The sequence below is a fragment of the Elephantulus edwardii genome, unplaced genomic scaffold, assembly GCF_000299155.1.
Source record: "Elephantulus edwardii isolate Elephantulus edwardi_28Jun2011 unplaced genomic scaffold, EleEdw1.0 scaffold00151, whole genome shotgun sequence".
NCBI lineage: Eukaryota > Metazoa > Chordata > Mammalia > Macroscelidea > Macroscelididae > Elephantulus > Elephantulus edwardii.
Window position 1 is genome coordinate 6,632,958 of NW_006399901.1, and position 7,416 is coordinate 6,640,373.

The 7,416-nt window shown below is 42.9% G+C and overlaps 1 pseudogene; it reads right to left on the reverse strand.

The window, feature by feature from the left end:
- Window positions 1-1,635: 1,635 nt before the first annotated feature.
- On the reverse strand, window positions 1,636-2,144 carry LOC102877177 (annotated as a pseudogene).
- Between the last annotated feature and the right edge of the window lie 5,272 nt (window positions 2,145-7,416).

The window sequence follows — 7,416 nt, forward strand, 5'->3', positions numbered from 1 at the left end:
TCTCTAGACTGACATCATTGTTTTTCTGCACTATGGAGAGGTCTTTGACAGCAAATTTTCCCAATGCAATTCATCTTTTGATTTCCTGACTGCTGGTGTTAAGAATGCTGATTGTGGAGCCCAGCATATTGCAATTGTTAACAATCTCAATCTCTTCTCCATCTATCATGGTGCTGCCAATTGGCCCAGTGCTGAGAATCTTAGTCTTCTTGATGTACTGCTTCTGAAAACCTTCTAGAAGGTCAGCTGTGGGTTGGTGTTGATTCAACATCACACAATAACAACTTTGGCTTTTGAGGTACACTTTCAACGTGAAAGCTCCTGAGAAGAGATGTGGAAGAGAGACACACAACATTTGGGCTTCAAGTTGTCAATCTTGCCTCTTGTCCTCACTATGACCCCACCTCCCTGAGCCTTGATTTCTTCATCTGCAAAATAAGGGCAGCAACTCTACCTTCTCACATTGGAGGGAGGCTTCAGCAAGGTGATTGTTTTTATCATATGCTGTAAAGTCTGAACCAACTCACAGCTGACCCTCCAGCAAGTTTTCAGGGGCTTTAAATAGTCTGGGAGGAGATTATCTATGTTTATTCTCAGAACTGTTTGTGGATTTCAACTTTCTGCCTTTCAGTGGACAGTGCAACTCCTTATGCTAAGTCAACAGATTGTTATTATTATTTTTTCCTCCACATTCCCCTCTTTAATATGGCATTTTGCACTATATACATTAGTGAAAATTTGAAACAAACAGAAAGAACTTTAATCAAACTCCCCTTCCTCCTCTAGCTTTATTGGATAGTTTAAAATTACATTTCTACTTTCTAGGACTTCAGTTGCTTTTTCCATCTGATTTTTAAAAACTGATTACAGCAAATGAAACACAGTTGTCTTACGTGATATAGTATACAAAAATAATATCTTGTTTTCTGTGAAAATACATTTCTCTGCAATTCCTGAATAGCTCCAAATTATGCTAACTCTGAGTATTGTTATTTACTCTGGGTTTTAGTCGTTGAAAAAAAACACGTTCTAAACCTTTGCTATCACCATGTGTATATCTAGCATCAACTCTGTGATGTAGGTGTTCCTGCTTAAGCTTTTATTTTAGTTTCTCTCTCCACAGCCATTAGCATGCATGTTTGTCTTTGTTTATGCCCACTCAACTGTATGTTCTATGTGGGCCTGATACAGATGTTACTTGATGTTATTTAATAGCTACTGAGGTCAGACAATCCAAGGCCACCATTATGCTAAAATTAAAGTTACTTACAGAAATTCATAAACTTCCAGATTGTTTTATGTCCTACATGGGAACATTTAAAGAAACCCAGAATGGGCGTACTGGTCTGACTCAACTCTTTCCATTCATTAATCCCTATTCACCAGTGGCACGGAAAGAGGGTTCTTTAATAAGCATTATACATAACACCTCTACCAAACTAAACATAAACTTTTTTTTTGTAGTTAAATGCAGAAAGTCGGTTTTTTTCCCACCCTTTTCCTCCTTCTACACGGCAAGTAAATCTCAGTGGCCTGGGAGTAGCCTCTATCTGCCAACCTTTGGCCAGTGAAGAGTATTCAGAGAAAAGAATACAACCATCAATCAGAAAAAGGAGGGGTGACAAAGGAGAATAATTAAGCTGTAGCCTCAATTGTGCATTCCCGTGCAAGGTGCCCTGACTCTCCACAGCGGTAACAGTTGACTTCACTTGTCTTGCTGCAGTTGATGGCTACATCACCAGTTTCACCACACCTATAACATTTCACTTTGGTGCAGTCTTTTTGAATGTGTCCAAATTCTGCACAAGAATAGCACTTCTGCTCATCAGCATGGTCACAGTCACAAGCCAGATGGCCTGGTTTGCCACAGTTGTAGCAGCACTGCTCTCCCTCTTGGGCTCCTTGCAGTCCTTGGCAATGTGACCACCTCTACCGCAGTTATAGCAGGCATCCTCCTGAAGATCACAAGCCTTGGCAAGATGACCAGACTAACCACAGAGGTAACAGATGGCTGGAAGAGATGAGGGAACAAACTGGAAACCTCTGCCACGGCTTCTCATTCCATGCCCACGGCCTCCTTCAGTAGGGTGTTCCAAGGCCCAGCGGCCAGACCGCCCACACTTGAAGCACTCATTGCTGCTCATGGCTGTAGTTAGGTCTTCTTTGGCACCTACAGGAGCCCAGAGAGATGAAGAATAGGACGCAGTCCAGGAGAAGGCAGCTCCCACAAGACAGCGGCTGTTTATCTTCAGGGTCCCTGCCTGTGCCACACACGGGTCCGCACATGGCACCACACACGCCGCTGTGCACCAGGTTGTTATTATCGTGTATTATTGAGTCAGAGCCAACTCAAGGCTGATCCTCCAGTGAGTTTTCAGAGGCCGTAGAATGCACGTGAGTAGATTTCCCACCTTCCTCCTATGGTGGATTTGAACCACATACCTGTGTGTTGCCAGTGAAATTCCTTGCCACTAACCTACCAGTGTTTCTTTGCTCTGTTCTGAGGACTGCTCCTTGGTCCAAGTATAGGTTTCGTATAAGCACGATCAAGTGCGCTGAAATTCCCATTTTCCTAAGGTTAGACACAAATGCCTTTGCATAGTCAATGAAACACAGATAGATGTTCTTCTGGTACTCTCTGCTTTCTGCCAAGACCCACCTGACATTGGCAATACTGTCCCTAGTGCCACGACCTCTTCTAAACTCAGCCTGTATTTCTGATAGTTCAAGTCTTTTCTGGATAATCTTCAGCAGGATTTTGCTAGTCTGTAATATTAGTGATATTGTATGATAATTTCCACATTCTGTTGGGTCACCTTTTTTTTTTAATGGGAATAAATATAGATCTATTCCGATCAGTTGGCCAAGTAGTTGTCCTCCAGATTTATTGGTACAACTTGGTGAGCACATGCAGGGATGCATCCTTTCCCTGTACCTTTTCAATCTGTATGCTGAACAGATCATTCGGGAAGCAGGGCTTTATGAGGAGGAGTATGGCATCAAGATTGGAGGGAGACTCATTTACAACCAACGATATGCAAATGACACAACCTTGCTTGCTGAAACTGAAGAAGACCTGAAGCACTTGTTGCAAAAGGTCAAGGACTGTAGTCTTCAATATGGATTGAAGCTCAACATCAAGAACACAAAGGTTCTCAGCACTGGGCCAACTGGCAGCACCATAATAGATGGAGAAGAGATTGAGGTTGTTAGCAATTACAGCTTGTTCAGATCGACAATCAACACTCTTAATATCAGCCGTCAGAAAATCAAAAGACAAATTGTACTGGGAAAATCTGCTGTCATGGACCTCTTCAGAGAGCTAAAGAGCAATGATGTCAGTCTAGATTCAAAGATGTGCTTAATCCAGGCCATGATTTTCTCAATTACTTATTATGCTTCAGAAAGTTGGACAATGACTAAGGATGATAGAAGAATAAATGCCTTCAAGTTGTGGTGCTGGAGAAGAGTCTTGAACATACCATGGACTGCCAAGAAAACAAATAGGTCTGTCTTGGAGAGGGGAAACCAAGTCTCTCCTTGGAGGCTAGGATTTTGAAGCTCTGCCTCACTTACTTTGGGCACGTGACCAGGAGAAATCAGTCCTTGGAGAAGGACATCATGGTTGGAAAGGTGGACAGACAGCGCAGGAGAGGGAGACCCTGGATGAGATGGATTGATACAGTAACTGGGGCAATGGGGGTTAGTGTGTCCGATTTAGTGAGACTGGCTCAGGACAGGGAAGGATCCAGAGCTACTGTACATAGGGTCGTTATGCATCACAGGCAACTCAACCAGTAACATTCTATGATACGTTTGGAAGCATGAGTGGTATCCTCTTCCTAAACAACTTGCCTCCAGAAACTCTATGAACTTTGATAAATGTTGATAGTTGTAGAGGGGCTTCAGGCCTTTTGTTCATTGGGTCACTAGGAGTCGTGCTCAACTCGAAGGCAATCAACAACAACAAGAAGAAGCTACCAAAGCTCCTGAGCCAATAAGACAATACTTATAAAAACATCTAAAGCATAGATGTTCTGGAAGTGGAAGCTTATTTTCTTCTTGCCTTCGTTCATCATTTGCTTTTTCTTTTGGGGAATGAGAAGGGACTGAAAGTTGAGCATCCACACACTCATTTTTAGCAGTTGTTGTGGTTAGGTGCCATTGAGTTGAGTATGACTCACAGAGACCTAATGAACATTCAGTCTGAACCATGCCCTATCCTGTGCCATAATCATCGTCTCTGATAGACTTGCTGCAGCCTATTGCTGCAGTCACAGTGTCAGTCTTTCTTGTTGAGGGTCTTCCTCTCCTTCGCTGACACTCCATCTTTCCAAGCATGATATTCTTCTCCAAGAAAAAGCCTCACCTAGCTACATGTCCAAAGTATGAAAGAGGACGCTTAATCATCCTTGCTTCCAAGGACACTGTGGCTGCACTCTCAAGGACATGTTTATTCTTTTAACAATCCATGGCAAAGTCAGTGATCTTCTCCAGCACCACAACTCAAAAGCATCAATTCTTCTTCTGTCATCATAATTCATTGTCCATCTCTCTGATGATGCATAGTGGGTGATTGAAAACACCATGGCCTGAATCAAGTGCAATAGTATAAGGCTATATAAATAGATGTACTAACCATCTCAGGAACAGGTTTGAGGCCTTGAACGAAGACCAGATGAGTTGGATAGACCAAAATGGATGTCAGAAGAAACTCTGAAGATTGCACTGGAGCACAGAGAAGACAAAGCAGAAGGAAGAATTAAAGATACTAAAGAGCTGAACAGAAGATTTCAAAATGCAGTGCGGGATGACAAAGTAAAATATTACAATGAAATGTGCAAGGAGCTGGAGTCAGAAAATCAAAAGGGCTAAACTCGCTCAGCATTTCTTAAGCTCAAGGAACTGAAGAACAAATTCAAACCTTGAGTTGCTATAATCAAGGATGCTTTAGGCAGAATATTAAATGACCCAGGAATTATTAAATGAAGATGGAAAGAATATACAGAGCCACTGTATCAAAAGGAATTGGCAGACACAAAATAATTTAATGGAACAACATATGAGCAAGAGCCTATGGTGATGAAGGAAGAAGTTCAGGCTGTTCTGAAGGAAATAGCAAAAAACAAGGCCCCAGGAATAGATGGTATACCAATTGACATATTTCAGCTAACAGATACTGCCCTGGACATGCTCACCAAGTGTGCCAAGAAATCTGGAGAACAACCACTTGGCCAACTGACTGGAAGAGATCTATATTTGTTCCCATCCCAAAGAAGGATAACACAACAGAGTGTGTAAACTATAGAACAATATCACTGATTTCACATGCAAGCAAGATTCTACTGAAGATCATTCAAAACCAACTGGATCAGCACATCAGCAGAGAACTGCCGGAAGTCCAGGCTGGGTTTAGAAGGGGTCGTGGTACTAGGGACATTGTAGCTAATGTTAGATGGATCTTGGCTGAAAGCAGGGAACACCAGAGGAATGTCTGTCTATCTGAGTTTCATTGACTATGCAAAGGTGTTTGTGTGGATCATAACAAACTGTGGCTGACTCTGAGAAGAATGGGAATCCCAGAAAAGTTACTTGATTATGCTAATGTTAAACCTATACTTGGACAAAAAGGCAATCATCAGAACAGAGCAAGGAAACACTGCATGATTCAAAATTGGGAAGGATGTATGCCAGGGATGTGTCCTGTCTCCATACCTTTTCAACCTGTATGCAGAACAGATTATCCAGGAGGCTGGGCTCTATGAGGAGAAATGTGGCATCAGGATTGGTGGAAGATCTATCAACAATCTGTGTTATGCAGATGACACAACCCTGCTTGCTGAAACTGAGGAGGATCTGAAGCGCTTGCTGCAGCCTTCAATATGGACTGAGGCTCAATGTCAAGAAGGCAAAAGATTCTCACCACTGTACCAACTGACAGTATCAGGATGGGTGGTGAAGAGATTGAGATTGTTCACAGCTTTAGTTTGCTTGGCTTCACAGTCAACACTCTTGGCACAAGCAGCCAGGAAACTAAAAGACTTATTGCGATGGGAAAGTCTGCTGTTAAAGACCTCTCCAAAGTACTGAAGAGCAATGGTGTCTCTCTGTAGACGACTAAGTTGCATCTGATACAGGCCATGTGGTCTTTGCGATCACTTGTTATGCATCAGAGTTGGACAATGACTAGGGAGGATAGAAGGAGAATTGATGCCTTTGAGCTGTGGTGCTGGAGAAGAGTATTGAATGTACCATGGACTGCTCTGAAGACAAACAGGTTCATCCTGGAGAAGGTTAAACCGGGTGGCTCCTTGGAAGCAAGGATTCTGAGGCTTCATCTGACATACTTTGGACATGTTGTAAGGAGGGACCGGTCTTTGGAGAGGGACATCATGTTTGGGAGGGTGGAGGGACAGCACAGGAGAGAAAGGCCCTCTAAGAGGTGGATTGAGTCAGTGACCCGGGTAATCAGGATCAGTGTGTTGGAGACAGTGTGATTGAGACAGGACAGAGCAGAGTTTAGGGCTGTTGAATATAGGGTCGTTAAGAGTCGCAAGTAACTCAATAGCACATAACAACAACAACAACATATCTACTTACATGAATGGTTCTCCAAACTCATCTGATGAGTTTGGAAAAAGCAATGATTCCAATTTCTACCCTGCAGCAGGATTTACCATATCCCCCAGATTGCCTATCCTCCCATCTTTATCCCTGTAGGTAACCACCATCGTGAATTTTGTGTAGGGAATATTCTTTTAATAGAGAGTTACAAATAGAGCTGCTAAGATTGGTTCTTTGAATTCACAAGCCACTCCAAGGAAAGATGAGACATCCTGCTCCTATTAAGATACACAGCCTTGGAAACCCTATGGGACAGCTTTACTCTGTTCTTCCTACAGGATCTGTTTGAGTTGGAATTAACTCTACAGCAGTTGGTCATAGGTAGACAATTAGAAGCACAGTGATTAAGTGGGCTCCAAAGGTTGGAGATTCTAATCCCTAAGCCACAATGTGAGAGAAAGAGGTGGCAGATGGCTTCCATAAAGATTCAGAACCCAAAATCACTGCTGTGGAGTAGATTCTGATTCATAGCCACCCTCTATTGAGTTTCAGAGGCCATACATCTGTACCGGAAGAAATTGCTAATCTTTTGCAGAGTGCCTGGTGAGTTTGAACTGCTGAGCTGTTAGTTGCTGTTGTAGTGTGCTGTCAAGTTGGAATTGTCTCACAGCTGACCCTGCAGCGGGTTTTCAGAGGCAGGAAATCACATAGGAGGAGTGCTCATCTTTCTCCTATGGCCTACCTGGTGGATTTGAACCATGTGCTTTTAGGGTTTGCAATGCAGCTTCTTACCACTAGGCCACCTCCCTGACCTGTCGGTTACCAGGACAAAATGTAGTGCTCTTACAACCT